The 16,162-nt window shown below is 38.7% G+C and overlaps 1 non-coding gene across 1 annotated transcript; it reads left to right on the forward strand.

Annotated features, from left to right (window-relative positions):
• The first annotated feature begins 5,408 nt into the window (after window positions 1-5,408).
• LOC129400538 (U6 spliceosomal RNA) lies at window positions 5,409-5,513 on the forward strand. Its single transcript, XR_008627762.1, has one exon. It is a non-coding gene; the product is annotated as a U6 spliceosomal RNA (small nuclear RNA).
• Window positions 5,514-16,162: the final 10,649 nt, after the last annotated feature.

Genomic DNA, 16,162 nt, shown 5'->3' on the forward strand with positions numbered 1-16,162 from the left:
AAGCGGGCTTGAGTCTTTCTGGCCAGTAGCAAACTCAACTCTTGTCAGAGTCTTGCTTTCAGGCCAGATGTGAGACCCCAGATGTCACTTCCATGAGGCAAGAGGGAAAATAGGTCTTGAGGCTCTTTCAGTCTCATTGGGACTTTTTATGCCCAATAATTTAACCAGACATTGGCTCACGGGCATGTGAGAGAATTATTTCTTTTGAAATACACCCTCATTGCTAATATGGAGTATCCTCATGGTTAGAGCCGGGGATCTATTAATAGAGCTTGGAGGTCTTAAACTTTATTTTCTCTACTCCTTTATCTGCAAGCAAGTGCCCTGAGATTACAGTCTTTGACAAGTCCACCAAAGGCATTCAGAGCCCAAGTGACTCATTCCATTTCAGCAGGACACACCTAAGTTTTCTGCAAGATGGTCACAGAGTGAAAAAGGCTTGGTCAACCTAAAACCATCTCTAACCTTGGGGGGATTTCCTCAATTATTTTCTCTCCTAGAGGCTCTACTAAAAAATGGATGAAGAAAGGTCTATCACGAACTAATAGTATCTAGTGCACAAGCACAGGGACATGAGAAGAGACAGAGAGGAAAAAGAGCCCTAGACATAATGGACCAAACATGATAACCTCTCAGTATCTGTATTGCAAACCATAATACCCAAGTAGAGAGAGAGTATGGGGAATATTGTCTGACATGGAGGCAGGGAGAGGGTGGGAAAAGGAGGGTATACTGGGGATATTGGTGGTGGGGAATGTGCACTGGTGGAGGGATAGGTGTTTGATCATTGTGAGATTGTAACCCAAACATGAAAGCTTGTAACTATCTCATGGTGATTCAATGAAATAAAATAAAAAATCACTGTCACTCTTTCACTGTCATTCTGTTGTTCATCAATTTGCTCTAGTGGGCACCGGTAATGTCTCCATTCATCCTAGCCCTGAGATTTTACTCTCTCTTTACTTTTCCTTCCCAATGGTGTCGCCCTGGAGGCTCTTTCAGGGTCAGAGGAATGAGTTACCATCATTGTTACCATTTTTGGCATATTGAATACACCATAGGACCTTGCCAGGCTCTGCTATGCGCGCAGGATACTCTCAGTAGCTTGCTGGGTTCTACAAGAGGGAGAGCTAGACAATAAGAGGTCACTGCTGGGAGCTTTGTTTTATAGTCTCTGGATCTTGGCCGTTGATGGGATTACATGGCGCCAGGGGCAGTTTGTGGGTGTGACTGCCTAGCAACTGAAAAATGGAGGATCTAGGTGGAGGAGGCTCAGTCCCGATCCGAGCAGGCATGGAGATCACAGCCCCTGGTCCCGCACACCTGGGTTCCTCAGCTGGTTCCTTCATGCATGAGGCTCATCAATAAAAATAAAAAATAAAGGACAAAGAAAAAGAAAAAGAGGCCTAGAGTCCAACCTGCCTATGGGGAATTTAAGAAAGCAGGGAGAACAGGAAAGGGATGAGGGTAAGAAGGAGAGAAATACATGGAAGAGGAAAGGAGCCTCCATAAATCTAGGTCTAGAAAGGAGAATAATATCAGGAGAGGAGAGGTAGAAGAAAAAGGAAAAGTCAAGGGAAAAAAATTAGCTTGAAATATGAATTATACAAACTTGTGACAATTAGAAAATTTCTGAGTCAGGGAAATTTTCCCTTAATCTGATTTTAAGCCTTCATTGCATGCTTTTATCCAAAAACCTGCATCTATGCCATGGTTTCAAGCATGAAGAGGAAAGTTTAGAAATTATGTAATTTTTCTCTCAATTACATAAACAACACTGTCTTTAACTCCCCAAGATATCCATGTGAAATTCAAAGTGGAGTTACTGAGTACTGCCACAGACTGCCACTGTGGCAAGTTTTATGTGTCCTAAGAGGAAAGAATCCAAAAATTCTCTTCACACTTGGAATAAAACCTGCATTCCTGACCCACCACCGGGCTAATGTCCTCTCTCTGCATTTTGCCTCCCACACTCTTTTTTATTTGCTATGCATGGTCTCTTTTGGTTGTATATTTTCTTAGAAAATCTGCCTATCCCATATTACAGCAGTATTCTTCAAATATTTCTAGATTCTTATTGCATATATGGAAAATGAAAAAATTATGTAATCAACCTAAAGTTTCATCTACAGGGCATGGAAGAATAGTGCTAGAATCAGTTTCCAAGGAACAATACTCCCAGTGATAGATTTTTTTTGTGGTTTTGCTTTATTTGATGAAAATTTCAAAAATGTTATACTCATTCATATTAAACAGAACAGTAATGATGGAGCTCAGGACCATAGATAGTACATGTGATAAGGCACTTACCTTACATGTGGCCTACCCAGTTTATCTTCATCACCATATATAGTTCCCTGAGCACAATAGGAGTAATATCTGAGCACAGAGACAAGAGTAAGCCTTGGGCACTACTGGGTGTGGCCAAAATCTAAAATAATAATAAGAGGTGTTCAGATGTCCCCTTTATTGAACCATTCTTTCCCTGAACATGAAATAGCAGAGTTGTCTCAGACTTACTCTCCTTTACAATGAATCTGAAGTATATGGTTGTGTAATTCCCTGTTCATTTCCCACGTTATGTGATTCTTCCCTTCTGTCTTTAATTTTTTTTATTCTTTCAAGCAGTAACAAGCCATCCCAGATGATAGATTTATTTTTCAGTGTCCATAGAAGTTCAAGGTGGCAATGTGATGCAAGACTGGTTAATGGGATAAGAGCAGAAGTCTATTTGGAACCTCTGCATCAGATTTGCTTTTCCTGATGATTTGGTCCCTCTCCTACTACTTTCGGTACAGATGCAGTAGTGCCCACTAACCACTGAAAATAAGCATGAAGACAAGAGCCTGAGTTGGAGAGCAGAGCAGAAAGAAGGAAAGAGCTTGAGTGACGGATGATATCACTGAGTAACCAAAACCACACCAGAAAGGTCAATATCTGGTATTCTAGGTATCTGAGAAGAATCACCTATTGCTTAAGTCATTGAAATTCGGTCATGCATTACTCATTGCCAAAATCGTTGCCAAGTGATACAATTACTATAACAATAAAGATGAGAGAAATAGTTCAAAAATAGAAACAACGTTCTGCATCAATAGAAATAAAGGGGAAAGTATTCCTAAACCATCTCTACCATTTAGTCCCTATTTTACCTGGCTCATACGTAGAGATATGAAATATCTCAGAGTGAGAGATGTAAGCAATAAAGATATTCCTTAGATTCTGAATCCTTGGCCTCTGAACCCCTACAGTTTACCACAAACTAATGCTCTTAACTGTTTCACATCTTCCCTTTATTATTGTCCATCCATTAATCACTTGCATTGTCCAGGTTTACAATTTTCCAAACTCTGCCCATTTCAATTAGATGCCAGGGTTGTAGACATAACCCGGCAGTCTCGACCTGCACAGGGCTCACATCAGAGGCGGCTGGATTCCTGCAGGCTCTATTTCTATGTATGATATCTTGAGTCCAGGACTAGATAATTTCACTCATCGAGAAAATTAAGGTAAATAAGAGAATAGAAAACTGGAATGGCATATGGTCTAGCTTCCTGAATTTGTCTGATTATCCATTATCAAATAGCAGGCACTGAGTTATTAAGTCTATTGACAGATGCAATGTAATTTTCTTCAAACAGATAACTGATCCTGGAACTGATAAGGTCTAAATGTGCACAGCACACCCCCTCATATTTTGATCATTCTTCACTTTCTTCATTCAATGCTTTATATTATCAAATTATCAGAAATATATACATAGAAGTAAAGCATCATAGGATGCCTCAAATTTATACTCAGGGCTTTCATTTAGTTGCTTTAAATCGTCTGACTCAGAGCAGCGTTGTTTGATAGTCCTGGGACCAATAAAATAAAAAGGAGGAAAATTACATTACAAAATGTTCATAATTCATGGCCCAAGAAAGGTCTGAAGTAAATTATATACATATTGGTAAAGGGTCGACTTCAAGTTTAGACAATTTTAAGGATCTTATTTGGGAAAAATACTATTCCAATGCAGTGTAAAAGGGCTTGCCTTTCCCTTTTAGAACCCCTTCAAGGATATTCTCATACCGGTAATAAATCAACATTGAATTGTTGCTCAATTACATAAGCAATATTAATTTACTGGAACCATAACTAATGTGACCTAACTGACTAAGGTAATTTGCAAACACCCCAAAAAATATTCCTTTAAGTACAAGTAGTAGGCATCAAGAAACACAATCAAAAGTTTAACCTGGGGCTAGAGAGATAGCACCACGGTTAAGTCAGTTGTTTTGCATGAAGCTGACCCTGGTTTGATTCTTAGCAAGGCATATGGTTTCCAGATTACCACCAGAAGTGATCCCTAAGCATTACCGAATTTAGCCTCAAAACCAATGTGGAAAAAAGCAAAAAACAGGTTTCTCAGCATTGGCAATAACTAGTAAAACAAGCAAAATCCTTTTTGCTACATAATCTTTGGTCCTAATTCAAACATTTTATTTCCTCTGCTCTTTTACCCCTACTAAGGTTACTTGGTAGATGTCCTGGTTTCTCTTGGTAAGTTAATTAAAAAAATAAAGCAATTGGCTCTTTGATAAAGGATAGGTCTAGTATGCACATTTATCAAAGAGCCAACTGCTTTATAATTTTAAAAAACAAGAATTATGCTACCTGTTTGGGGGGAAAAGGGAACACAGGATAGAATCTAGTTCCTTTGGTCTCCGAAGATGTAGAGAAGAACTTGTGTCTTCACTGTAGATACAGGAAAAGTGACTGCATATGAGTTTTTTTCCTTGTTTGTCTCTGTCATGTTGAGGCTCGAACCCAGGACCTGACATGTACAAGATATGTCCTCTATCATTGAGTCATATCCCCAGGTCTGCAAATGAATTTTACTGGAAACTAAAGTATTTTAGAAATTCAGGTATATTATTATTTGCCCACTGAGATCTTATTGGATGCTGATCTTTTCCATAAGTCATTCTTTAAATGAGTACATATATATGATTGGATATAGCATTGTATAAGATTATTTGGTAAATATAGTTATTAAGGTCCTTGATGTAACAGATAGTCTGCTGTATTATATCTTCAAGGAACAGACTCCATGTATGCTCCTTATTTTCCCAGATGGAAATCGTTAATATTTTTTGAGGATTTGATTTAGACATTCCCTTTCTAAACCTACCAAGGAAATATTCTATTCCATCCCAAGTGAGAGACTTTGTTTTCTCTAATGAGTCGAGACTGTTTGTCCCATGAAGCAAATTTCAAGTCCCATACTTCTTTGTAAAGTGATTGAAGTGAATAGATGTCTGGATGATTTTATTTGTTCCAGAACTTTTCCCTTTTGGATGGGCCACTATAGATCCCATCTATTAGTTCAACAGGAGAATAAAATTAAAACATGGAATCTCTGTGCTTACTGCAGCAAAACATATAATGAAATTGGAACAATGTAGAAAGGATTAGCATGCTCTCTGTGAAGAGGTGACATGCAAGTTCATGAGACATTCATATTTTTTAAAAAAGCAGAATTCCCCCGAGCTGTTCAAATCCTAACAGCCATGCTAAATGTGCGGGAACCCCATGTAAGCATGCAAGTGGCATCAATATTTATTATGAAGATGTGTGTATTGATTGAACTGTAAAATGATTCAAAGTAATATATGCCATCCCAATAATTGAACTCCAGTCAAAATAACACCAATGTAGCCACAATGAAAATTGAAGGAGATGATTTTGATTTATTAAATTACTCAATGCAACCACAAGATATTGAACAAAGAGAGAAAAAGTTAATATAATTCTACATCCATGCTTTCTTACTGCTAGAAAGAAGTATCAGAGGCTATCTGCTTGGATGACTAAGATCCCTAACCCCATATTACTTCCAGAACAAGTGCTCTTTAGAAAACAGTATATGGGGCCCTGAGGCAGAACTGTGAAGCCATATTTTCCCTTATGTCCCTTTATAACATTAGCTCTCCCACAAGATATCCCTGGTCATCGCAAACCTGTCTCTCTTCTCTGAAGAGATGTCTCCTATCCCTATAGGTAGAATTGACATAAATGAAGGCAACAGAGATAAAATTTATATTGAAGGACATTCTATTAGGGCATACTTATTTAAAATCACAGCCAACTGGAATCTTTCCTTAGATTCCACTTAAACATAAGATGTCATGCTCATAATTCACAATATATTCAGAGAGTATGTGGTGGAGGTGGCTGGTTATTGTATTTTAAATTTTAAAAACCTTTAAGTTTGCACTGAGGTCAATAAAGACATCTCAGACATTTTTCTGAAGTTCTCTACCTTCAGATTAATAATATAACTTCATATTCAGATTAAGGGCTCTCTGATATTGTAAAAATATCTACTGTTAAAGAAATTAATACTATTATTACTAAGACCTAAAAGTAAATAGGAAATGTTTTAAACATAGATTAAAACAAATAACAGGTTTTTTTCTCTCTGGAGAAGCCTATGTTCTCTCTTAAACAAGTCTCTCTCTCTCTCTCTCTCTCTCTCTCTCTCTCTTCCCTCACATGTCTCTAAATTTCTTTCACTAAAAACAATTTGTTTTACAAGGAAAATAAACACTGGGGATGTGACTAAGCAATATAGAACATTCTTTGCATGTTTGAGACCCTGGATTCAACAGATTCTTGACCCCCAAGCACCACCAAGTATAGCTTCAGTAACTCATACAAAGGAAACATAAATAGATAAACAAAGTGAACCAATGGGGTTAAGGTACTTACTTGCCTTGCATACAGCTGACCCTAGTTCAATTCCAGCACTGCATATGGTCCCTCCAGCACCACCAGTAAAGCCTGAGCTCCACTGGGTGTTGTCCCTTAAAAAAAAAACCCAAACATACAAAAAAGATAAATAAAAATTTTTCAAAATAAGACATCTTTCAGGGCTGGAGTGATAGGACAGCGGGTAGGGCGTTTGCCTTGCACGCAGCTGACCCGGGTTCGATTCCCAGCATCCCATATGGTCCCCTGAGCACCTCCAGGAGTAATTCCTGAGTGCAGAGCCAGGAGTAACCCCTGTGCATCGCCAGGTATGAACCAAAAAGCAAAAAAAAAAAAAAAAAAGACATCTTTAAATCTTTAAAGTGAGCCTGATGTTAGTTCAGTGATAGGGCATGTGCCATGTAAGCATGAGACTGCAAGTCTAGTCCCCACTCACCTCCTTGTGCTGCCTGATCCCTGTCTCACCGTCACGGAGGAATCTTCAGAACCGTCACAGAGTGTGTGATCACTGATGCAACACAAACAAATGTGTGTGAGCACTACACTGAGAGTGAGAAAATACTGCAACCATAGTGTGTAACCCCTGGTGATCACCACAACTAATGTATGTGAGCATCATCACCAAGTGGAGATGACACCCCCACTCACCCCATCATTGCAATATAAAACTAAAATGGGGGAGGTAGGGGTTGGAGCTAAAGTACAGCGGGTAGAGCATTTGACTTGCACACGGCTGACCCAGGTTCAATCCCCAGTATCCATACGGTGCCTCGAGCACCTCCAGGAGTAATTCCCGAGTGCAGAGTCAGGGGTAACCCTTGAAAACTGCCAGGGGTGACCCAAAAAGTAAATAAAATAAAATAGGGGAGGTTTTTAAGGGATTTCACATAGTTTTCAACTCAAAATGTTAATCCCCCAGCATACTCCTGCCTCTATATTTTGGATAATCAAGGTGTACTAGATTGAATATGCCACACCCTCCCCCCCCACACACACACCACCACCACAGACACACACACACACACACACACACACAGTAAACATCCATTAGGAACCACTAAGTGTGACACCATTTGAAAAAAGAAGTTCTTTATAGTTGTAATCATCTTAAAGATCTTGAAGTGAGCTCATCCATCCCAAGATAATTCAGGTGAACCCTAAATTTGATGTCCTTAATTAAGTGACAAGAACACACACAAAGGAGAATAACTTTTGAAGGCAGGAGAATTCAGAGTTAAGGAGACACAAACCAAGGGACTCAGAAACTACTCACAACTGGAAGAATTCAAGAGGTGCTTCTTACATCCTTACCTCTTCAGTCTTTAGAGGGAATGAGGCCCCCATATCTCCTTCAGACTCTTAGTCCCCACAATTGTGGGAAGAATACATTTTTGTCATTTTAAGCTAGCAAACATGTGTTAATTTGCTACAGCTGTATAGGGAACTAACACAGAAGTTTTATTGTATTTGATTAAATACTACTCAAATGCAAATAAAGTATAATTGGAGATAATGACTCTACAGTTAAGTCATTCAATGAAGTTGTTAAAAGCCCAGCACAGTGGAAGACTTGGGAGGTATTATGATCCAAGAACCATACTGACCTTACAGTAAAAGCTGAAAAGACATTGTCCGTGGTTTTTAATAGAACAAGAGAAAAAAAATATCAGAGCTTTCAAACATAAAATGAACTGGAGTGGGTGGGTGGGTGGGTGTAAATTATTTTAATGTAACATTTACAGAGGCAATTTTAATGCTCAGAAAATATGTTACTAATATTTGCAGAAAAGTCTAGAGATACTCAATTCCAACTTAAAGTTTATCAGTTCCTAAAGAAAGCAAATATTTCTGTACGCTGTTAACTCCAAAGAGAAAGGTAGCACGTGGAATACCTCCCTCTGTTCCCTCCCACACTCACAAGAACTGAACCCCTCCTGTAAGAACTATGCTGGTGAAAGGAGTTATTTTTTCCATCCTATTCAAAGAATTAGAAAGTAAAAGTGGATTCAAGTCCTCTGTTGTTTTTCTACATTTTCCAGATGATATTTTGCATTATGATGTGTCATCCCATGTTTTATCAATCACATTACAATATGTCACTTAATGTAACATAAAGCAATATGATTGACACAATCTACTAGGACTTGTCACAACATTGCATGTCAACCAGGACATTTTTATGGGTTTTGCAAAGAAAAAAATAATCAACATATTTCACTGAGCATAGCATCCAAGGTGTGGGGTAGCGGGCGGGGGGTGTGGAGGAAAAGAAAAGCTTCTTTGAAAATTTTTGCAACACTCCTGTTGGGGAACTGATAAACATCTGCTAACTAAATGGAGTCAAATGTCTTTCCTATTCCCATATCAAATGGGCCCCCATGAACTTATGCCAGTTTGTCTCAGGTTCATAGTCAGCTCTCATTTTTCCATGTTCCTGTTTTCCACATTTAATCTAAGATTCCTTAAAAGGTCACCTTTAAAAAAGGAGACAGGGGGTGGAGTGATAATACAGCAGATAGGGCATTTGCCTTGCACACAACTGACCCAGGATTAGATTCCTGGCATCCCCAAGTCTGCCAGGACTGATCTCTGAGCACAGAGCCAGGAGTATAAACCCTGAGCACTGCCAGGTGTGGCCCAAAAGACAAAATAAACAAATGAATAAATGTGTAAAAGAAGGCACAGATCTATAAAATGCAAGATGCACATATGAAATCTAGGAGGTAGCTTGGGAATGCTCTAGAAATAATTTCTGGAAAAGCAGAGTTAAAGGTAAAGCAGATTAAGCAAAAACGAGATGTTCTTATTAGGACCGTCAGTAAATGGAGAGCAGGAATAGAACTAGATGTAAGGAAATGACTAGGAACCATGATTTGAAAACAATTAGCATTCCCTCCTGCCTCCGTCTGCCTCACCTGCTTTCTTCTCTCTACTGCTGCTGCATAGAGCAAAGTAGAAGGTGCCACTCAACAGCCAATTTTGCAAGTAAGGGTACCAACCACTTGTGAGGTATCACTGTGCATTTGCAGATTTCCTTTTGGGAATTTATCTCTTTCATTAGGTAGTATTGAAATTTCCCAGGAATGAATGAAGAGCATAAACCATGGATCTTACCTCATGGTGGACTGGAACGATAGCACAGCGGGTAGGGCGTTTGTCTTGCACGCGGCTGACCTGGGTTCGATTCCTTTGTCCCTCTCAGAGAACCTGGCAAGCTACTGAAAGTATCCCGCCCACACAGCAGAGCCTGGCAAGATACCCATGGCGTATTCAATATGCCAAAAACAGTAACAACAAGTCTCACAATGGAGATGTTACTGGTGCCCGCTCAAGCAAATCGATGAACAACCAAGGGGATGACAGTGCTACAGTGCTTACCTCATGGTAAGATAGTCATATGCATATGTAAGCACCCTACCCACTTTACTATTGCTCTGGCCCCATTCTTACTACCACCAGGGGAAACAGTTTAATGACTGAACCAACTCAGAGGGGAAAAAGTCAGACTTATATCCATGAGGTAGCTCAAAGGGCTGGTGCACCGTCTGGCACACATAGTGTCCTGGGTTCAGCTCCTCTCACCAAGTCACCTCCCAAACTCTTTAGCCTACATCTCTCCTACAGCAATGTAAGCATGTGAATCAACAAAATTCCTTTTTGCTTAGTACAACATGCATTAGGTATTTTGATTAAGTTTTTTATCTTACAACCAAGAGAATATCAACTTATGTAAAAGATCAACTTACGACCTTTAAAAGAAATTTCTAGCCATCCTAGCTTGACTCAGCCAACGCAATCAACCACTGTGAGGCTGCAGACTCAGTTGCTAGATACCAAAGACAGTTTGGAGGCCACTTTGGTTAAGGTAGGAACAGAGTATGGAAGCAATTCTCAGAAAGGGGGGTGGTTGATTTGAATAAAATAAAATGGAACTCTGAATAAAATAATTATCAGAAAAGATGGGCTGGAGTGATAGCACAGCGGGTAGAGCATTTTCCTTGCACGTGGCTGACCCGGGTTCAATTCCTCTGCCCCTCTCGGAGAGCCCGGCAAGCTACTGAGAGTATCTTGCCCAAAAGGCAGAGCCTGGCAAGCTACCCGTGGCGTATTTCAATATGCCAAAAACAGTAACAACAAGTCTCACTATGGAGACGTTACTGGTGCCCGCTCGAGCAAATCGATGAGCAACGGGATGACAGTGATGATGTGATGATCAGAAAAGATATCTATTGTCTGGGTGAATCTTGATACATAATCTTCTTTGCCTTAGCCATTCTCCTTTTTAAGTTAATTAGTCACATATCTGTATTTTTTTGAACAATGTCTTATAACTTTATTGAGATTCTTTTTTCTTAGTTCTGTAGTCAAGAATTGGGTACACTGCAATTAATTCTAATATTTACATGCTAATGAGAAGATATGTCCTTTTACAAGAAAGCAGTAATTTTGGTCTTATTCCTAAAGCTTATATTTTTTATAAATTTATTTATTTTTTAATTATTGAGTCATAGTGAGGGTACAGTTACAGATTCACACATTTTTGTGCTTGTTTTTCCCTCCTGCAATGTTCAAGAGCCCATCCTTCCACCAGTGTCCATTCTCCAGCACCAATGAACCCAGTATCCCTCCCACCTCCCAATCCCATCCCCCCCACCCCACCCCGCCTCTGTGGCAGGGCATTCCAGTTTGTTCTCTCTCTCTCCTTTTGGGTGTTGTGGTTTGCAGTAGGGGTATTGAGTGGCCATCACGCTCAGTCTCTAGTCTACTTTCAGCACGCATCTCCCTCCCTGCACGGGATTTCCAATCACATTTTACTTGGTGTTCCCTTCTCTATCTGGGATGACTTTCCCCCAGTGTGTGAGGCCAGCCTCCAAGCTATGGAGCCAACCTCCTGGTATTATATACTACTATTCTTGGGTATTTGCCTCTTACTCTGTTATTTTATATTCCACAGATGAGTGAAATCTTTCTATGTCTGTCCCTCTCTTTCTGGCTCATTTCACTTAGCATGATACTTTCCATGTTGATCCACTTATATGCAAAGTTCATGACTTCATCTTTTCTAACAGCTGTGTAGTATTCCATTGTATAGATGTACCAAAGTTTCTTTAACCAGTCATCTGTTCTCGGGCACTCGGGTTTTTTCCAGATTCTGGCTATTGTAAACAGTGCCGCGACACATATCTGTATTTTAACACCTTCCTAGTTAACCAGTGGGAAATCTAGGAAGGCTCACTCAAATTTCTTCACTGATAAGTTCAAGTAAGAAAAAAAATTATGTTCAGTTTTATATCATTTTTTTAAATTTTATTTTATTGAATCACCGTGACAAAAGTTACAAAGCTTTCAGGTTTAAGTCTTAGTCATATAATGATCAAATCCCCATCCCTTCACCAGTGCACCTGTTCCCCCACCAAGAACCTCAATATACCCCCCTCCCATCCCCACCCATGCACCTGAGTGGCCAATGATCTTCACTTTATTCTCTCTATACTTTGGATACATTCAATACTTTAACAGAGAACTGACTATTATAATTTGGAATTTTCCTCCAACAATCAAACCTGCTGAAAAGGCGTCATTTGATAGTTTGTTTTCCATTGCTGAGAATGAAGATTATAGGAGCTCGCACAGTTTTGGATTTCTGTTGTTTAAGCTCAGTTTACAGTCTAGATGCATTTCTATAAGTCTCTGGGTGCCAAAATGGGTTAGTAGACCTCCCAGACCATAGTCTTTAAGGAGCATAGGGGCCGTGTCCTGCGTGGCTGCTCTGGATCTCATCTGGGCCAAGGACATCAGTTTTATACCATTTTTAATAATTATTTTATTTCTATTCTTATCAGTTTGTGATTGGGATTAAGACATGCTTTTTAGATTCTTAGCCTTTATGATTTAATACTTATCCTCACCCCCAAACTTTCCCAGAACTCTAAAGAAATACTCCCTGAGTAACATCTTCTACTTGGGCAGATCAAGTGTCTTATCCACTGCCAATAAGCCGAGCATGCATGAAGCTCTGCATTTCTGGCCTTTCTGGAGGACTCTTGCAGGGATAGACAGGAGTCACAATGCTGTTCATGTCAATTACTTAAGGGACTCCTCCAGGAACTAAGAGCAATCTTAGAGCCATATATATAGAGGCATGCACAATATTAGTACTCATTCTAGCATTCTGCTTTTAAAATAATAATGAAAGTTTTAAAGCACTTCAATGTTAAAAAGAATTTACTTTGTTAAGTGAGAGATGTTTTTTAAAGTTTAGAAACCTTTTTTACAGACTTTTAAAAAATGGAAAAATACATATGAAATACTGTGACATGAAAGAAACAGGTATCTAAGTATAGCGTGTACAACCAGCACAATTATCAGAAACACCACACACAAATATTTGCTACAAATAGAAAGGAAACTGTTGACTGTGGTTCCCTTGTGATTCCTAAGATAGGACAATATGAGTGGATTTTATTTGTTTTCATGCACTGGTTTTTACATAATTCAAATCTATCCACAGAAAATAAATATGACTTTTATAATTGGGGGTACAAGCAGGATATTAAGAACTTATTGCATTTTTATAGATGTGCAATAAATTTTATTCCCTGAATTTTGGTGTAGAGAAAGCAAAAAGATGTTGAGTTGAAATCATTTTGAGACAATTTAAATGTGCCCAATATAATAACACTGAAGAGAATATAATCAAATAACTTTAAATACTGCATTATTCATTAAAGTAGGCATTATACATTGTAGTAAAAAAGCAATATTTTTGTTCATGTTATTTCCTACTTGAAGAGTGTAGTTTCTACCAGAAGAACGAAGTGCTCAGTTTAATTTCCACCTTTGAAACTCCTCCAAATCAAAGGTCAGAACAACTTCCTTTCTGCATCATCATACTGTGGCAGCTGTATGATTTATAACTCTGATTACATTTTTGTCTCCTACAATATGTGAAAGTGAGTGAGGTCAGAGTTCTGCTTTCACTCCATTTTCTTGTTTTTGTGACTTGTAGTCAAATTATTCAGATTACTTTAATGCAGTTTTGTTTAGCTTAATTATATACTGAAAGCCTGGCACATATAATTAATCAAAGTACAGCAAGTGACTGTTGAACAAGCCATCTCTGCTGGAAATTTTATTATAATACACTGGATGTAAAAGGAAGGAAGACAGGAGCAGAGAAGAGAGGGAGGCCATGCCATCTTTTTCAAATGAGAGTTATCAAAGTGGTTATGTGGCTTGAGAAAATCCTATTTATTTTTATAGATTTTCCTCATTTCTAGAAAATCTAAGATCTTTCTTCTGTTGTTCTTTTGCCTGCCTGTTAGAGACATATTCACAAGAGTCTCTCTCTCTCTTTCTCTCTTTCTCACTCTCTTTCCCCATATGTATATATATGTATATATATATGATTTCAATTATATTACCTGAAAATGATTTCAGCTCTCCATTTTCTTTTTTCCTTTTTTTTTTTGCTTTTTGGGTCACACCTCGTGATGCACAGGGGTTACTCCTGTCTTGTGCACTCATGAATCACTCCTGGCAGTGCTCAGGGGACCATATGGGATGCTGGGAATCGAACCCAGGTCAGCAGCGTGCAAGGCAAACGCCCTACCCGCTGTGCTATCGCTCCAGCCCCTCAACTCTTCATTTTCAGGTGATATAAATGTGCCCAATATAACAATACTGAAGAGAATACAATCAAATAAAATACTGCATTATTCACTAAAATACCTATTAAGTATTGTAGTAAGAAAGCAGAATTTTTGTTCATTTTATTATTTTATTTCCTATATAAATATACACACATATGTGTTATATATACAGATACATAAATGCTTTATTTTTTTCAGGCTATGCAGAAATACTGAGCACAACTGACATAACTATGCAACTCAGGGGTAAAACAAAACCTTCACCTCCACCTAGGTATTCACTTATTACTTATACATTCCCCCATTTCATACCCAAAAGTGGAGAGAGTGTAACACTCAAATTGTCTCTTGCATTTTTGTTAGACTTTGGGAACTTTTAAGGAACATTATTTTAAAAATATATAAAAACAAATTAAAATTTTAAGTTGAATTATTGATACATTGGTAAATTTAGAATCCAAATAGCACCCCCTTTTAATGCCAAAGTCAGACTTGTACATCATTTACCTGTTTTACTTAGTGTTGCTTGCAAGATAGCCACTGAGCTGAGCTCTAATATTTTTTATTTCTTGGAGCTACTTTGTTCATTCAATAATTCTACAATAGTATCTCTAAAACATTTATATTAGGTGCTACAGATTTATAGTTTCAGGACTGATGCTACCTGTAAGCTCTACATTCATTTTCTGTATTTTTAAACTTTTTCCTTACTCTTAAGGAACCATGATTTACAAAGCTATTCATAATAGAGTTTCAGACATACAATGCCCCAGAACCAAACCTACCATGGATGTCAACTTCCTTCACCAGTGATCCCAGATTCTGTCCAACCTCACCAGCTTATCTTTTTAACAGGCACACTTTAAAGTTAGGTTATTATATTTTGGGTGTCAGACTTACAGTGCAGTTGGCTCTGTGGTTTATATATATACCTATAGATCACACTTCTGTGCTGCTGTGTACTCCAGGATCCTGATCCATGTTCCTGTTACCTCCCATCTATCTCTTCTTACTTTCTCTCTTGATATATTTCTTTTCCTATCTTTCTCATTGTCATAATCTAGGGTCTAAGGTAATCTTGATAATCCTGCTTTGATACCTTGCATTCCTTTGCCTTGTTATTTAATAGACTACAGGTAAGTGAGATTACGCAGTGTTTTTCCTCTTCTTCTGACTTACTTCATTTAAAATAATAATCTCCAGTTCCATGGCTCTAAGTTTTAATAGACATTACATGAGAACCAAAAAGTTCACAAGAGAATGGTAGAATTGCCAAATGAATCCAGAGGTACATGCAATGTCCTAAGCGCACTCACCCAAGTGGGAAGGGAACCTCTTAGTCACACAGTAGTCTCACCGCTAAAGAGTGATATTTGGTGTCTTTGGGAAGGAAAAATATATGGCCTCCAGGTGGTCAAATGGAGTCCTTACATTTCCTGAGCAGGAATATATATGGGTAAGACGCTGGCCTTACACACTGCTGACCCAGGTTCAATCCCTGGCATCCTATATGTTCCCCCAAGTACCAACAGGAGTGATTTCTGAGTGCCAAGCCAAGAGTAATCCCTGAGCATGGCCAGGTGTGCCCCCACCCCAACAAAAAAACACTTCCTAGTTCCTCAGTGATCTTCACAGCACAACCTCTTACCCCTTGACTGGCTAGAGCAGCAGTTATAACTGACACAGATATGTCCATTCAAGGAAGGAGAAAACTAAGGAGCACAGAAGTAAAACTAACTGAGCAGTGTAATACA

The sequence above is a fragment of the Sorex araneus genome, chromosome X, assembly GCF_027595985.1.
Source record: "Sorex araneus isolate mSorAra2 chromosome X, mSorAra2.pri, whole genome shotgun sequence".
Lineage (NCBI taxonomy): Eukaryota > Metazoa > Chordata > Mammalia > Eulipotyphla > Soricidae > Sorex > Sorex araneus.